This window comes from Salmo salar, chromosome 22 (assembly GCF_965601325.2).
Source record: "Salmo salar chromosome 22, fSalSal1, whole genome shotgun sequence".
Lineage (NCBI taxonomy): Eukaryota > Metazoa > Chordata > Actinopteri > Salmoniformes > Salmonidae > Salmo > Salmo salar.
In genome coordinates, this window is record NC_138312.1 from 43,924,528 (window position 1) to 43,942,297 (window position 17,770).

Genomic DNA, 17,770 nt, shown 5'->3' on the forward strand with positions numbered 1-17,770 from the left:
GTTCAAAAACAGCGGAAGGTACTGCTGTCTCTTCTGCTTCTACTGCTATGGTAGTGGACTGTCATATTAATGATGGAGATGGATTAGAGTTGCGCAATACTCAGCAGCAGTGTGTGAGATTGCCCAACTCAAATGCTGCTGTCTCTCCAGTCAGATCTAGTTCATTTAACGGACGGACAGGCCGACGATATTGTGAGGCTATTACACAGTTTTCCATGTCTCTTTAATGACGTTCCAACTCGCACAAATGTGTTGGAACATGACATTAATGTTGGAAATGCTGCCCCTATCAAGCAACAGCCATATCGTGTCAACGCTTCTAAGAGGAAGATAATGAGGGATGAAGTGAGATATTTGTTGGAGAATGACCTGGCTACGCCAAGTTCAAGCCCTTGGAGTTCTCCTTGCATTCTGGTTCCTAAACCTGATGGTACGTCCAGGTTATGTACGGATTATCGAAAGGTAAATTCTGTCACAATGCCAGATTCGTTCCCGTTACCCAGACTGGACGACTGTATCGACACTGTTGGTGCTGCTACTTATGTAACAAAGTTGGACCTCTTAAAAGGTTACTGGCAGGTTCCGTTAACCTCACGTGCTTCTGAGAATTCTGCTTTTGTGACCCCAGACAACTTCCTACAATACTCTGTCATGGCTTTTGGAATGCGGAATGCACCAGCCACTTTCCAACGACTGGTTAACGCTGTATTAGCTGGCGTTCCCAATTGTAGTGCCTATTTTGATGATCTAGTGATATATTCATCTGAGTGGACAGATCATGTTACCTCTCTAAGGGTAGTATGTGAACGTTTGGCAGCTGCTTCTCTAACCCTGAACTTGGCAAAGTGCGAGTTTGGGAAGGCTACTGTTACCTATCTTGGCAAAGAGGTCGGCCATGGACAGGTGCGCCCTGTTGATGATAAGGTCTTGGCTATCACTGCATTCCCTGCACCTACCACCAGACGAGAGCTACGCCGCTTTTTAGGAATGGTTGGCTACTACCGTAGTTTCTGTAAAAACTTCTCTGCGGTAGTTGTTCCCTTGACCGATTTACTCAGTCCGGCTAGATCGTTTGTGTGGTCCCCTGATTGTAAGGTAGCTTTTGAAACTGCTAAAGCACTCTTATGTAATACCCCTGTACTTGCTGCTCCGGATTTTGAACGACCGTTTCAACTTGAGGTAGATGCTAGTGCCAGAGGTGCTGGTGCTGTTCTACTGCAGCAGGACAAGAGTGGAGTGGATCATCCTGTGTGTTATTTTTCACGGAAATTTAACAAATGTCAGACAAACTATGCAACCATTGAGCAAGAAGCTCTAGCTTTGTTGTTAGCTCTGCAATACTTTGAAGTGTATATTGGGTCTAGTGCCCTACCAGTGATAGTATATACTGACCACAACCCCTTAGTGTTTCTCCACCGGATGTACAACCAGAACCAGCGCCTTATGCGTTGGGCTCTTATTGTGCAGAATTATAATTTGGAGATCTGCCACAAAAAGGGTTCTGATAATGTGTTTGCAGATGCTTTGTCTCGTGTGTAAAAATGATTTTTGTATGTTTCGTGAGGTTGACTTTGTTTGATCTTGTGAGTAGTCATTGTAAAAACTTTGTTCTCAATCCCCCCTAGGGTTGCTCTTTTAAGGGTGGGAGTGTTACGGATACAGGTATCCAGTGTATGTATCCTGTGTGTGTGTTTCTTTTCTCTACTTCTCCCCTCACAGGTGACAATCATCATTCCCCAATCAGTCACCAACCAAGACACCTGCTCCTTTTCCCTCAACCAATCACATCCCTTTCCCTTGGTTTAAAAACCCAGCCAGTTTTCTCTTGAGTTCAATCTCCCTCTCTGTAAACCCAATCTCTCTCTCTCTCTCTCTCTCTCTCTCTCTCTCTCTCTCTCTCTCTCTCTCTCTCTCTCTCTCTCTCTCTCTCTCTCTCTCTCTCTCTCTCTCTCTCTCTCTCTCTCTCTCTTGTTTTTGGCAACTACATGTCACTTTGTATGTGAGTATTGTTTTTGTTAAAGTGTTGACTGTTTGTTTGATGGTGGGAAAAGGGGGTACCAAGACAAGTCGCCCATGGGCATACACTACCCGTAGGTAACCCTTGTCTAAATACCCTAGTTAGAACTGGGCGGACCACCCACTGTATTTTTGGTTAGTTAGCTAGCTGTTCTTGAAGTAGGCTAGTCTAGTTTAGGGGTGTTTTGGATTATTGTTTCTTTCCTTGGGTCCAGCTCAGCCCCTTTTCCTGCCCCCCTTTACCGTGTGTTTTAAAATAAACCTTTAGTGTTTGACGGTAAATTTAAGTTGTCTGTGGTTTTTGTTCTCACTGTTCTTTATCACTATTATAATTTGCATGAGTTATGTTACGGGTTTCGTTTCCATCCCCCCCCTAGACTGCTGGGCCAAAGGGATTCGTAACAATTAGATTACTGCAATGCTCTACTCTCCAGCTACATGGACAAAGCACTAAATAAAACTTCAGTTGGTGCTAAATACGGCTGCTAGAATCTTGACTAGAACCAAAACCAACATTTTTATCATATGACTCCTGTACTAGCCTCTGCACTGGCTTCCTGTTAAGACTAGGGCTGACCTCATGGTTTTACTGCTAACCTACAAAGCATTACATGGACTTGCTCCTACCTATTTCATATGATTTGGTTCTGCCATACATAAACCTATGCTTCGGTCACAAGACACAGGCCTCCTTATTGTCCCTGGAACTTCTAAGCAAACAGCTGGAGGTAGGGCTTTCTCCTATAGAGCTCACTGGCTTACTAGTGCTCTTCCATGCCGTTCCTAGGAGGGGTGCGTCACGTTGTGCCAGGCTTTTTTGCGCTATACTCTTATCTGGTGAACTTAAGTACCCCCCCCGGAGGACCTGAGCCCTGGAACCATGCCTCAGCACTACCTGGCCTGATGACTCCTGGCTATTCCCAGTCCACTTGGTCCAGGCTATGGAATCCTGACCTGTTCATCGGATGTGCTAACTTGTCCTGGACCTGCTGTTTTCGACTCCTGAATGCTTGGCTATGAAAATCCAACTGACATTTACTCCTGAGGTGCTGACCTGTTGCACCCTCTAAAACCACTGTAATTATTATGGTTCATTGGATCAGTCTAAAACTTGCACATACACTGCTGCCATCTAGTGGCCAAAATCTGCGCCGTGGCTAGAATAATACATTATGGATTTTCTCTTCCATTTCAAAGATGGTACAAAAAAACGCATGTTTTTTTCTTTTGTATTATCTTTTACCAGATCTAATCTGTTATTCTCCTACATACAGTTCACATTTCCACAAACTTCAAAGTGTTTCCTTTCAAATGGTATTAAGAATATGCATATCCTTGCTTCAGGTCCTGAGCTACAGGCAGTTCGATTTGGGTATGTCATATTAGGTGAAAATTGGGGAAAAAAGCATCCAATCCTTAAGAGGTTTTAAAGTATTATTGATCGATCCATGACTTTTCAGATCACCCAGTAGTGGGATCTGGAGAGTTACAGTGAGGGGGAAAAAAGTATTTGATCCCCTGCTGATTTTGTATGTTTGCCCACTGACAAAGAAATTCAGTCTATAATTTTAATGGTAGGTTTATTTGAACAGTGAGACAGAATAACAACAAAAAAATCCAGAAAAAACACATGTCAAAAATGTTAGAAATTGTTATAGATGTTATAAATTTGCAAAATGCTAATCATTTTATAACATTTTTGACATGCGTTTTTCTGGATTTTTTGTGTGTTATTCTGTCTCTCACTGTATATAAAATTCTTACTAATTTGCTAGAGAACCAGTTTGGATTTAGTTTTTCTCAGTCGCATTTCTTAGATCAAAAGTGCCATTCTTGATACTACTTGTACAAATTCCAAATCATTTAGTCACTTGTGTACATCATTAAAGCAATTTCTTATTCCTTTGAACAAATTGCAATTGCTTTTGTACATATTGCAATTGATAATGTACAAGTGTCAGCTTTTTTCCACATTTTCAATTGCTCATGTCATGTTGATCAAAATATAGTAGATGGTTCTCTGATGAATAGTCTTACCCCTCAAAACATCTAGGCATTAGATCCTTGCAGAAGCCATTACATGCCAAATTGTTGAACTATTTGTCATAAACTGTCAAGCATAGTTTTACACAATTCTATTAGACCTTTTGTACAAAAACGTGAATTGATGAATGGTGCAGGTGAAATGGACCCTCACTCATGAAGGAATGTAAAGTGTTAGTTCAACCAACAATCAACCAGTTGTCTAAATTGCTCAAAGGTGCATCTCATGAAGAATCAATTGGCAAGCATATATAGACAGACCACAACACAGAGTTGCAATTTTCCAATAATGGATGGACCAGGAAACGAACAGGGTCAACAGCCAAGAGGAGGAAGAAAAGGAGCAAGGATGCGTGGTGGAAGGCAAAACAGAGGAAGAGGCAGAAGAGGACATAGGCGCATATCTGATGACATAAGGGCCACTATTGTAGACCATGTTGTCAATCATGGCCTTACAATGGCTGAGGCGGGTCGAAGGGTGCAGCCGAATATTGGGAGATCAACCGTGTCCTCAATAGTTCAAAAGTTTCGAAGAGAGAACAGGTATGTACACCAATGTACAGTGCCAAGTTACTGTATATAAGCAGTATACTGTATACTTCCTACAATGCTTCATATTACAGTAGTCCACTTGTATTTCACAGCATACAGAAATGTACTCTATACAGATACATACTGCACCTTACATGCACCCACCTGTATGTTTTACAGTAAAATGTGTGTTCGCATAGACAAAAACTATGTGAAAGTGTGCGATGCATCACTGCATTTTTCCCCACATAGGACTGCAAGATTACCTCAAACCGGTGGCAGAGGACGCCTTTTCACACCTCAACAGGAGGAGGCTATTTGCACCATGGTCCGAGCAAACAATGCAATGAGACTCAGGGAAATACAAAGGACCATTATAGAAGACAACGATGTCTTTGAAAACATCCATACGGTTAGCATCTCAACCATCGACAGGGTGCTGCATAGAAACCAGATGAGTATGAAACAGCTGTACCGTGTACCATTCCAAAGGAATGAGGACAGAGTTAAGGAGCTACGGTACCAGTATGTACAGGTAAAACATATATCTATGTAACTACTTTACAGCAACATTTTATAGTGATACATAGTACAGTAAGCATAAACTGCACACATTTCCCTTGCTGTGGAAGGAACATGCAATATATGTACATTTTATGTCACTCTTCCTTACCAAAACAAATTCAACTGTGTGTTCTGGGATATAGCGTATAATGGAGTTGGAATCAAGTGAACCCTCTCACAACTTTGTATACGTGGATGAGGCTGGCTTCAACCTGACCAAATGCAGAAGGCGGGGTCGGAATATCATCAGTCACAGAGCTACTGTGGATTTGCCAGGCCAACGGGGAGGAAATATCACCATGTGTGCTGCTATTTCGGAGCATGGTGTCCTAACCCATATCCCCCTTATAGGGCCATCCAACACCCAGCATCTACTCAACTTTTTAGAGACTCTCTACAGGGCTCTCATCCCTGATGATGAGAGGGGTCTGTTTAGAGAGGATTTGCCAAAGTATGTGGTCATTTGTGATAATGTGAGTTTCCATCGATCAAACATCATAAGGCAATGGTTTGTGACCCACCTGAGGATGCTCATAGAATTCCTCCCACCTTATTCACCATTCCTTAACTCAATTGAGGAGTTATTTTCAGCATGGAGGTGGAAGGTGTACGATCGTCAGCCACACACACAGATGACCCTGCTGGCTGCAATGGATGCAGCATGTGAGGACATCACAGTAGACGCCTGCAGAGGATGGATAAGGCATTCCAAAAGATTCTTTCCACGTTGCATTGGAAGGGAAAATATCCGGTGTGATGTGGATGAGAATATGTGGGCCGACAGACAGGAACGTCTGGATGTGTAGAGACAGCACTAGAACAGCGCTGCGGGCAAAGTTGTGCCTTAGGGGTGGTTTCCTGTGTTTCTTTCTAATTTCGTTTTTTTTCCTTTGTGCCCCTTGGGTTGTCCAGTCTCTTTCAATCAATAACCCACATACAGTAATATGTAAATAGTACTGTTGAAATTGATATATGCCATAGAAGTGCAGCCTTGTGCATTTTCAATACAGTAACTGTCATCCAAACTGTAGCCTAAGTTTACATCAGGTAATACTGTCAAAGTACACAGTTCCATTGACAACATGCCTAAACATTTTGACGACCTTGTTCGTGAACAATGACTTATCATTCTGATGACACTGACATGATCATTGGCATGAATATTTACTTTTGAGAGATGTACTAAGGATTTTTAGTGACTGACTAGCTTTAGAAACACATCTATTGTATATTGCAGTTTGTACAAATTGTTCTGAGAAATGCCCTTATTATTTTGCACATGTTAGGGATGATGTGAAAAATGCACCAAAGCGACTGAGAAAAACTGTAAGTATAAATTTTGTATGACTGATGTATTTACATTTACATTTTACATTTACGTCATTTAGCAGACGCTCTTATCCAGAGTGACTTACAAATTGGTGGATTCACCTTATGATATCCAGTGGAACAACCACTTTACAATAGTGCATCTACATCTTTTAAGGGGGGGGGGGGGGGGGTTAGAAGGATTACTTTATCCTATCCCAGGTATTCCTTAAAGAGGTGGGGTTTCAGGTGTCTCCGGAAGGTGGTGATTGACTCCGCTGTCCTGGCGTCGTGAGGGAGCTTGTTCCACCATTGGGGTGCCAGAGCAGCGAACAGTTTTGACTGGGCTGAGCGGGAACTGTGCTTCCTCAGAGGTAGGGAGGCGAGCAGGCCAGAGGTGGATGAACGCAGTGCCCTTGTTTGGGTGTAGGGCCTGATCAGAGCCTGAAGGTACGGAGGTGCCGTTCCCCTCACAGCTCCGTAGGCAAGCACCATGGTCTTGTAGCGGATGCGAGCTTCAACAGGAAGCCAGTGGAGAGAGCGGAGGAGCGGGGTAACGTGAGAGAACTTGGGAAGGTTGAACACCAGACGGGCTGCGGCGTTCTGGATGAGTTGTAGGGGTTTAATGGCACAGGCAGGGAGCCCAGCCAACAGCGAGTTGCAGTAATCCAGACGGGAGATGACAAGTGCCTGGATTAGGACCTGCGCCGCTTCCTGTGTGAGGCAGGGTCGTACTCTGCGAATGTTGTAGAGCATGAACCTACAGGATCGGGTCACCGCCTTGATGTTAGTAGAGAACGACAGGGTGTTGTCCAGGGTCACGCAAAGGTTCTTAGCACTCTGGGAGGAGGACACAATGGAGTTGTCAACCGTGATGGCGAGATCATGGAACGGGCAGTCCTTCCCCGGGAGGAAGAGCAGCTCCGTCTTGCCGAGGTTCAGCTTGAGGTGGTGATCCGTCATCCACACTGATATGTCTGCCAGACATGCAGAGATGCGATTTGCCACCTGGTTATCAGAAGGGGGAAAGGAGAAGATTAATTGTGTGTCGTCTGCATAGCAATGATAGGAGAGACCATGTGAGGATATGACAGAGCCAAGTGACTTGGTGTATAGCGAGAATAGGAGAGGGCCTAGAACAGAGCCCTGGGGGACACCAGTGGTGAGAGCACGTGGTGCGGAGACAGATTCTCACCACGCCACCTGGTAGGAGCGACCTGTCAGGTAGGATGCAATCCAAGCGTGGGCCGCGCCGGAGATGCCCAACTCGGAGAGGGTGGAGAGGAGGATCTGATGGTTCACCGTATCAAAGGCAGCAGATAGGTCTAGGAGGAGAGCCTCCGGAGAGCCTCCGTGACACAGAGAAGAGCAGTCTCAGTTGAATGACCAGTCTTGAAACCTGACTGATTTGGATCAATAAGGTCATTCTGAGAGAGATAGCAGGAGAGCTGGCCAAGGACGGCACGTTCAAGAGTTTTGGAGAGAAAAGAAAGAAGGGATACTGGTCTGTAGTTGTTGACTTCGGAGGGATCGAGTGTAGGTTTTTTCAGAAGGGGTGCAACTCTCACTCTCTTGAAGACGGAAGGGACGTAGCCAGCGGTCAAGGATGAGTTGATGAGCGAGGTGAGGTAAGGGAGAAGGTCTCCGGAAATGGTCTGGAGAAGAGAGGAGGGGATAGGGTCAAGCGGGCAGGATGTTGGGCGGCCGGCCGTCACAAGACGCGAGATTTCATCTGGAGAGAGAGGGGAGAAAGAGGTCAAAGCACAGGGTAGGGCAGTGTGAGTAGGACCAGCGGTGTCGTTTGACTTAGCAAACGAGGATCGGATGTCGTCAACCTTCTTTTCAAAATGGTTGACGAAGTCATCCGCAGAGAGGGAGGGGGGGGGGAGGAGGATTCAGGAGGGAGGAGAAGGTGGCAAAGAGCTTCCTAGGGTTAGAGGCAGATGCTTGGAATTTAGAGTGGTAGAAAGTGGCTTTAGCAGCAGAGACAGAAGAGGAAAATGTAGAGAGGAGGGAGTGAAAGGACGCCAGGTCCGCAGGGAGGCGAGTTTTCCTCCATTTCCGCTCGGCTGCCCGGAGCCCTGTTCTGTGAGATCGCAATGAGTCGTTGAGCCGCGGAGCAGGAGGGGAGGACCGACTCGGCCTGGAGGATAGGGGACATAGAGAATCAAAGGATCCAGAAAGGGAGGAGAGGAGGGTTGAGGAGGCAGAATCAGGGGATAGGTTGGAGAAGGTTTGAGCAGAGGGAAGAGATGATAGGATGGAAGAGGAGAGAGTAGCGGGAGAGAGAGAGCGAAGGTTGGGACGGCGCAATACCATCCGAGTAGGGGCAGAGTGAGAAGTGTTGGATGAGAGCGAGAGGGAAAAGGATACAAGGTAGTGGTCGGAGACTTGGAGGGGAGTTGCAATGAGATTAGTGGACGAACAGCATCTAGTAAAGATGAGGTCAAGCGTATTGCCTGCCTTGTGAGTAGGGGGGGAAGGTGAGAGGGTGAGGTCAAAAGAGGAGAGGAGTGGAAAGAAGGAGGCAGAGAGGAATGAGTCAAAGGTAGACGTGGGGAGGTTAAAGTCACCCAGAACTGTGAGAGGTGAGCCATCCTCAGGAAAGGAACTTATCAAGACGTCAAGCTCATTGATGAACTCTCCAAGGGAACCTGGAGGGCGATAAATGATAAGGATGTTAAGCTTGAAAGGGCTGGTAACTGTGACAGCATGGAATTCAAATGAGGAGATAGACAGATGGGTCAGGGGAGAAAGAGAGAATGTCCACTTGGGAGAGATGAGGATTCCAGTGCCACCACCCCGCTGGCCAGATGCTCTCGGGGTATGCGAGAACACGTGGGCAGACGAGGAGAGAGCAGTAGGAGTAGCAGTGTTATCTGTGGTAATCCATGTTTCCGTCAGTGCCAAGAAGTCGAGATGCTGGAGGGTAGCATAGGCTGAGATGAACTCTGCCTTGTTGGCCGCAGACCGGCAGTTCCAGAGGCTGCCGGAGACCTGGAACTCCACGTGGGTCGTGCGCCCTGGGATCACCAGGTTAGAGTGGCAGCGGCCACGCGGTGTGAAGCGTTTGTGTGGACTGTGCAGAGGGGAGAGAACAGGGATAGACAGACACATAGTTGACAGGCTACAGAAGAGGCTACGCTAATGCAAAGGAGATTGGAATGACAAGTGGACTACACTTCTCGAATGTTCAGAAAGTTAAGCTTACGTTGCAAAAATTTTATTGACTAAAATGACGAAGATGATACAGTACTGCTGGCTGGTGAAGTAGGCTAGCTAGCAGTGGCTGCGTTGTTGACTTTGTTTGAACGTGTAGCTGGCTAGGTAACCTCGATAGTTTCAGTACTACACCTTATCATGATACAAAAGCAACTATGTAGCTAGCTAACATAGCACTAATCAAGACGTTCCTTTGTAATGTATTTAGTTTCTACAATTCTGCTTGTCGGTAATAGTTGGCTAGGTTTGGAAAAATGGCTATAGCTGGCTAGCTAACCTCGATAATTACTCTAAACTACACAATTATCAAACTATGACAAAGACAACTAACACTGCACTAGTCAAATCGTTCTGTTGTAATGTATTAGTTTTTACAGTGCTGCTAGTCAGTAAAGGTTGGCTAGCTAGCAGTGGGTTTAGTGAGAGGTCTAAAGCTTTAATATTTAATAATTTAAGTCCCTCAATTCATATTCATTATATAAATAGGCCCGTTGAATTTTGTCGGGCTTGCCGTTCCAAATAAAATGTTTTTTTCCCTCATATAATTTAAATAACTGTTCACTAGGTGTAGGCAAGACCATAAGATAATAGGTAAACTGGGATATGACTAAGTTAATCAGGATGATTTTTCCACAAATAGACAGGTATTTTCCTTTCCATGGTAGCAAGATTTGATCTATTTTTGCTAACTTTCTATTAAAATGTATTGGAGTGAGATCATTTATTTATTTCAGGATATGTATACCGAGTATGTCCACATCACCATCAGACCCTTTTATTGATATACTGCACAGTAATGTAAAGGGTGTATTTTTTTGTTGTTGTGATCCAATACGTAATTTAGTACACTTATCATCATTTGGTTGTAATCCAGAGAGGATAGAAAAAGTATCTAGATCCTCTGAGGCTGTGGAGGGATCCAAATTGTGGATTTAAAAGAAAACATGAATCATCAGCGTACAATGACATCTTTGTTTTTAAGCCCTGGATTTCTAACCCCTTGATATTATTGTTGGATAATCAAACAAGCTAAGCGTCAGTACAGAGACAAAGTGGAGTCGCAATTCAACGGCTCAAAAACGAGAGGTATGTGGCAGGGTCTACTGTCAATCACGGACTACAAAAGAAAAATCAGCCCCGTCGCGGATCACGATGCCTTGCTCCCAGACAGACTAAACAAGTTTTTTGCTCGCTTTGAGGACAATACTGTGCCACTAACACAGCCCGCTACCAAAACCTGCGGGCTCTCCTTCACTGCAGCCAACGTGAGTAAAACATTTAAACGTGTTAACCCTCGCAAGGCTGCAGGCCCAGACGGCATCCCCGGCCGCGTCCTCAGAGCATGCACAGACCAGCTGGCTGGTGTGTTTACAGACATATTCAATCAATCCTTATCCCAGTCTGCTGTCCCCACATGCTTCAAGAGGGCCACCATTGTTCCTGTTCCCAAGAAAGCTAAGGTAACTGAGCTAAATGACTACCGCCCTGTAGCACTCACTTCCGTCAACATGAAGTGCTTTGAGAGACTAGTCAAGGACCATATCACCTCCACCCTACCTGACACCCTAGACCCACTCCAATTTGCTTACCGACCCAATAGGTCCACAGACGACACAATCGCCATCACACTCCACACTGCCCTAACCCATCTGGACAAGAGGAATACTTATGTAAGAATGCTGTTCATCGATTACAGCTCAGCGTTTAACATCATAGTACCCTCCAAACTCGTCATTAAGCTCGAGACCCTGGGTCTCGACCCCGCCCTGTGCAACTGGGTCCTGGACTTCCCGACGGGCCGCCCCCAGGTGGTGAGGGTAGGTAACAACATCTCCACCCCGCTGATCCTCAACACTGGGTCCCCACAAGGGTGTGTTCTCAGCCCTCTTCTGTACTCCCTGTTCACACACGACTGCGTGGCCATGCACGCATCCAACTCAATCATCAAGTTTGCAGATGACACTACAGTGGTAGGCTTGATTACCAACAACGACGAGACGGCCTACAGGGAGGAGGTGAGGGCCCTCGGAGTGTGGTGTCAGGAAAATAACCTCGCACTCAATGTCAACAAAACGAAAGAGATGATCGTGGACTTCAGGAAACAGCAGAGGGAGCAGCCCCCTATCTACATTGACGGGACAGTAGGGGAGAGGGTGGAGAGTTTTAAGTTCCTCGGCGTACAAATCACGGACAAACTGAAATGGTCCACCCACACAGACACCGTGGTGTAGAATGGCGCAGCAGCCCTCTTCAACCTCAAGAGGCTGAAGAAATTCAGCTTGTCACCAAAAACACTCACAAACTTTTACAGATGCACAATCGAGAGCATCCCCTGTCGATTGTGAGGTCTGCACAACGCATCACCGGGTGCAAACTACCTGCCCTCCAGGACACCTACACCACCCGATGTCACAGGAAGGCCAAAAAGATCATCAAGGAAAGCAACCACCCGAGCCACTGCCTGTTCACCCCGCTAACATCCAGAAGGCGAGGTCAGTACAGGTGCATCAAAGCGGGGACTGAGAGACTGAAAAACAGCTTCTATCTCAAGGCCATCAGACTGTTAAACAGCCATCACTAACATTGAGTGGCTGCTGCCAACATACTGACTCAACTCAAGCTACTTTAATAATGGGAAAATTGATGTAATCAATTTATCACTTGCCACTTTATATTATTTGTATTAGATAATGTTTACATAACCTAGATTATTCATCTCATATGTGTATATACTGTACACCATACCATCTACTGCATCTTGCCATCTTGATGTAATTAGATGTATCACTAGCCACTTTAAACAATGCCACTTTATATAATGTTTTCATAACCTACATTACTCATCTCATATGTATATACTGTACTCTACACCATCTACTGCATCTTGCCATCCTGATGTAATGTACCACTAGCCACCTTAAACAATGCTGCTTTATATGTTTTCATACCCTACAATACTCATCTCATATGTATATACTCTACTCCATACCATCTATTACATCTTGCCTATGCCGTTCGGCCATCACTCAATTATATATTTTTATGTACATATTCGTATTCATTCCTTTACACTTGTGTGTACAAGGTAGTTGTTGTGGAATTGGTAGATTACTTGTTAGATATTACTGCATGGTCGGAACTAGAAGCACAAACATTTTGCTACACTTGCATTAACACCTGCTAACCATGTGTATGTGACAAATACATTTTATTTTATTTGGATTTGATTTTAATTGCTAACATTTCAAATGGCCATAATAAATAGATATGCCGATAGTGGACAACCTTGTTTTACTCCTCTTGACAGTTTAAAACTTTGAGAAGAAGCCATTATTTACTATTTTACACCTAGGTTTACTATACATGACTTCAACCCATTTTATAAGAGATTCTCCAAAATTGAAATGTTCCAGGCATTTATATATAAACTCCAATCCTACTTAATCAAAAGCCTTTTCAAAATCAGCAATGAATCGCAAGCCTGGTTTCCCAGACTTTTCAAAGTGTTCTATTGTTTCCAGTACTTGTCTTATATTAACTCCAATGTATTGTCCATGTAAAAAAAACTGTCTGATTAGAATGAATAATATCCGACAATACCTTTTTAATTCAATGTGCTATACATTTTGTTTCACAACACTGAAGTGTAAGGCCTTGTTGAGTGTAAGGCCTTGTCTACCATTTACATAGGAGTGGTTAAAGCTAATAATTGTCCTCTGAGTATGTGTAAAAAAAAAAGTTGTCTACCTCAACTGGTATGCCATCCAGCCCTGGAGTTTCCCCGGACTTAACAGCTTTAATTGAATCAATTTTATATTTAACTAATCAAGTCAGTTAAGAACAAATTTTTATTTACAAAGACGGCCTGCACTGGCCAAACCCGGACGATGCTGGGCCAATTGTGCGCCGCCCTATGGGACTCCCAATCACGGCTGGATGTGATGCAGCCTGGATTCGAACCAGGTACTGCAGTGACGCCTCTTGCACTGTGATGCAGTATTTTAGACCGATGTGCCACTCCTTCTCTGTAATTTGGCCTTCTGGGGGCGGCAGGTAGCCTAGTGGTTAGAGCGTTGGAATAGTAACCGAAAGGTTGCAAGATTGAATCCTTGAGCTGACAGGATAAAAATCTGCCGTTCTGCCCCTGAACAAGGCAGTTAACCCGCTGTTCCTAGGCCGTCATTGAAAATAAGAATTTGTTCTTAACTGACTTGCCTAGTAAAATAAACAAAATAAAAACATGAGTCTTTCTGTATAGCTGTTAGAAAAAAATCCATACAATTAGCTTTGATTAAAATAACAAAACCCTCGCCCACATGGAAATTCAGTAAGTTGTATATGCCAATTATCTCATGGTCCGACCACATTCTGTCCCCTATCAACACTTTTTTTTTGCTTTTGGTGCCACAGAGAATGACATAAGAGAGTAGTCAAGACGACTAGCTTGATTGAGCCTCCGCCATGTATATCTCACTTGGTCAGGATATTTAAGCCTCCATATATCCACTAGTTCCAATATATATAATAAATTAAAAACTTTATTCTGAAACTCGTCAGTCTATTCTTGTTCTGAGAAATGAAGGCTATTCCATGCGAGAAATTGCCATCTGGTACAATGCTGTGTACTCCCTTCACATTACAGCGCAAACTGGCTCTAACCAGAAAAGAAAGATTGGGAGGCCCTGGTGCAGAACTGAGCAAGAGAACAAGTACATTAGAGTGTGTCTGTTTCTCAGACTAGACCTCACAAGTCCTCAACTGGCAGCTTCATTAAATAGTATCCGCAAAACACCAGTCTCAACGTCAACAGTGAAGCGGCAACTCTGGGATGCTGGCCTAGAATAGTTCCCTCTATTATAATAATAATAAGTCATTTATAGGCTTTCAGCGTATTTCTTGAGACCAATGAAATGGGTGGAGCAGAAAGTGATGCTGGGTATTTAGACCACAGTCCCCCGAGAAGATAGCCACCTAAATTTGACTGAGAGACATTGCAGGCTCTTCATCCTCGCTCATTTGTTCCACTTGTTTGCATTTATCCGGCAGTGATTACATTGTCCACATACCTTGTCCTAAGTGGGTTCATTTCTGTGACAACATGTAATTAAGTATATGTGAATAACTCACATCGGAGAGTTTGGTAAAAATGCAAGCATAATAATTCACGACATCCTAATTAGACACTTATAATGCACCTGTTTATATTTCCTACTGTAGATAAGTGCCCCACTATCGCCATCTCTGGGTTGGCATTATGCCCATTATTTTAACAGGAGCAAAGTAGTGTTCAGTGCTGACAATGTCCCTTTTTACTTTGTGGGAGTACGGTTTATTAATGAGGAGCAGTTGATCACATTACCAATCTTGAAGAATCCATTTACATCATTTAGCAGACACTCTTATCCAGAGCAACTTACAGTAGTGAATGCATACATTTCATACATTTTTTTCCTTCCCGTACTGGTCCCCCGTGGGAATCGAACCCACAACCCTGGCGTTGCAAACACCATGCTCTACCAACTGAGCCACACGGGACCACCAACCCATTTGAAATATCCAAACTAATGGAGAGAGTGCTGTGTCAAGTGAAGGCTGTGAAGATCACAAGAGACAGACTTGTTGACAGGCTCTCGAGTGGCGCAGGGGTCTAACATTGCATCTCAGTGCGCGAGGTGTCACTACAGACACCCTGGTTTGATTCCAGGCTGTATTATGACCGGCCGTGATTGGTAGTCCCATAGGGCGGTGCACAATTGGCCCATTGTTGGTCGAGTTTGGCAGTCATTGTAAATAATAATTTGTTCTTAATGGATTTGCCTAAAAAAAAATACATTTCATTGTTTAGATGTTTGTACTTCTTGGCGGAGGAGTTCCATGGAGTAGTGTCACAAGCCAAACCATTTTAAGGAAGAAGTGTTTTTTTTGTTTTTGTCAAGGTACTATTTTTTGGGGGTGGATTAAGTTAGTTAGGATTTTCATTTTACCTTGTTTTTTCAACCCCATCCAGTTTGTGGCGGCAATCCACTTTTTGGGGTTGTAGTCCGAAGAAGATTTTTGCCCCACCCCCTCCCCCGTCGAACACGCTCTTTGACGTCATCGTGGGAATGCTGTTCCATCCGGAGAAATGAACGGGCATCATCAGCACAATCCTCTCAGCGCCTATGTAAGTTGTAGCCTGTAAATGCACAATATATCATATAGTTTGATTGACGAACTATAGTGTCATTGTGGTGTGAGGAACGTCTATTTTTGTAGTATTTTTTCCTAAAGAGGTGTATTGTTTATGAACTTGTGTTCAACCTGATGCTAGCTCGATGTGGTAGCTAGCTAACGTTAGCTGGCTAACGTTACTCCCAACCAACCTGTTCTATCTCGCTAGCATTAGCTAAGCCAGATAGCCTGTAGCTTCTTAGTGTTGCTGTCTGGGTGCAAGCAATTTACGATTACTTTACTACGGCTTGCTTGGGTGTGTCAGACAGCATTCAAATATGATCAACCCCTCCATTATCACATTTCCAGAGAGCAAATGTTAGCTATATTGTCATTAAACTAACGAGTTATCTATTCATCTTGGCTAAGTAATTAGCTAGCTAACTAATGTTGAAGTTATTCAGTGTGGTGTGAGGGTCTGCCAGGTAGGGAGTAACACGAAAGCCACTCAGCCGGTGGCGCATCGTCGGGATGTGCTGCGGTGTAAATCCACTCTCAAAAATTACAGCCTACACACCAGGTGGGTCAATGTTTTCAGCATGTCTGTGAGATCATTAGCCATACACAACATGCAACAGACAAAAGGGAGTTGTGCATTTTTTTCCCTGGTATGTGTCTGTTGCCGGGTTTTAATTTTAATTTTGCCTGTACGCAATAGTGCTAGTGGATGTAACATTAGCGATTCAAATCCACACATATGCTAACTAACCAGCCAGCTAGCGGGCTCATTCTGATATTGATGGTGGTTCTGTTTGGCCACTGACTACTGATAGCTGCACAACTTATTTTCAATGCTTGCCAAAAGATACCGAACCTACCTTTACGCTGAATTACACTGGGTTCAGAACGCAATCATGGTTACTTTAAGACACCATGGAGCCGGCGCGAGATATGGGTCTGAAAACATACCTCAATGCATGGATGGGATATGCCTCTGTACTCCAAATATTACCTTTATCCACCCTGCTCCATCAAAAAGATTGAAGTACTGCTTGTTTTCCCAGAAAACTGGTATTTTTGTCATCATGCTAGCTATCAGTAGCCACAGCAGCCATTATGGAATGGCATGTCTGCATTGAACAATAAAGGAGCTAAAATCAAATGAAAGTTTTATTGGTCATACACAGATTTGTTGATGTTATTGCAGGTGCAGCAAAGTACTTGTTTCTAGTTCCAACAGTGCAGTAATACCTAGCAATAATAAAATAAACTATACACATATAATCCAGAAATATCAGAAGGAGCAATGTCAGATCCCGGAAAATATGCTGAACAAAAATATAATTGCAACACGGTCCCATGTTTCATGATATGCACACAAAGCTTATTTCTCTAAAATGTTGTGCACATTTGTTTTTATCCCTGTTTGTGAGCATTTCTCCTTTGCCAAGATAATCCATCCACCTGACAGGTGTGGTCATTTCACAGGTGCACCTTGTGCTGGGGACAATAAAAGGCCACTCTGAAATGTGCAGTTTTGTCACACAACGCCATAGATGTCTCAAGTTTTGAGGGAGAGTGCAATTGGCATACAGACTGAAGGAATGTCCATCAGAGCTGTTGCCAGAGAATGTAATGTTAATTTCTCTACCATAAGCCGCCTCCAACATTTTTTGAAAATTTGGCCGTATGTCCAAGCGGCCTCACAACCACAGACCACATGTAACCACGCCAGCCGAGGACCTCCACACCCGGCTTATTCACCTGCAGGATTGTCTCAGACCAGCCACCCGGACAGCTGATGAAACTGAGGAGTATTGTTAATAAAGCCCTTTTGTGGGTAAAAACTCATTCTGATTGGCTGGGCCTGGCTCCCCAGGTGCAGCCATGGCAGCGCCCCTCCCCAGTCATGTGAAATTCAATTGACTGATTTCCT

The 17,770-nt window shown here is 44.1% G+C and overlaps 1 protein-coding gene across 10 annotated transcripts in view; it reads left to right on the forward strand.

Annotated features, from left to right (window-relative positions):
* The first annotated feature begins 15,745 nt into the window (after positions 1-15,745).
* Positions 15,746-17,770, forward strand: part of LOC106583454 (transmembrane and coiled-coil domains protein 1) — a 29,852-nt gene continuing 27,827 nt past the window's right edge. For 3 of the 10 annotated variants that reach the window (XM_014167641.3, XM_014167643.3, XM_014167644.3), the window contains exon 1: positions 15,746-15,847. The gene's annotated coding sequence lies outside the window, so the exon portion shown is untranslated. The remainder of the gene's footprint in view (positions 15,848-17,770) is intronic. The other 7 variants (XM_014167648.3, XM_014167649.3, XM_014167650.3 and 4 more) reach the window with 4 other exon arrangements.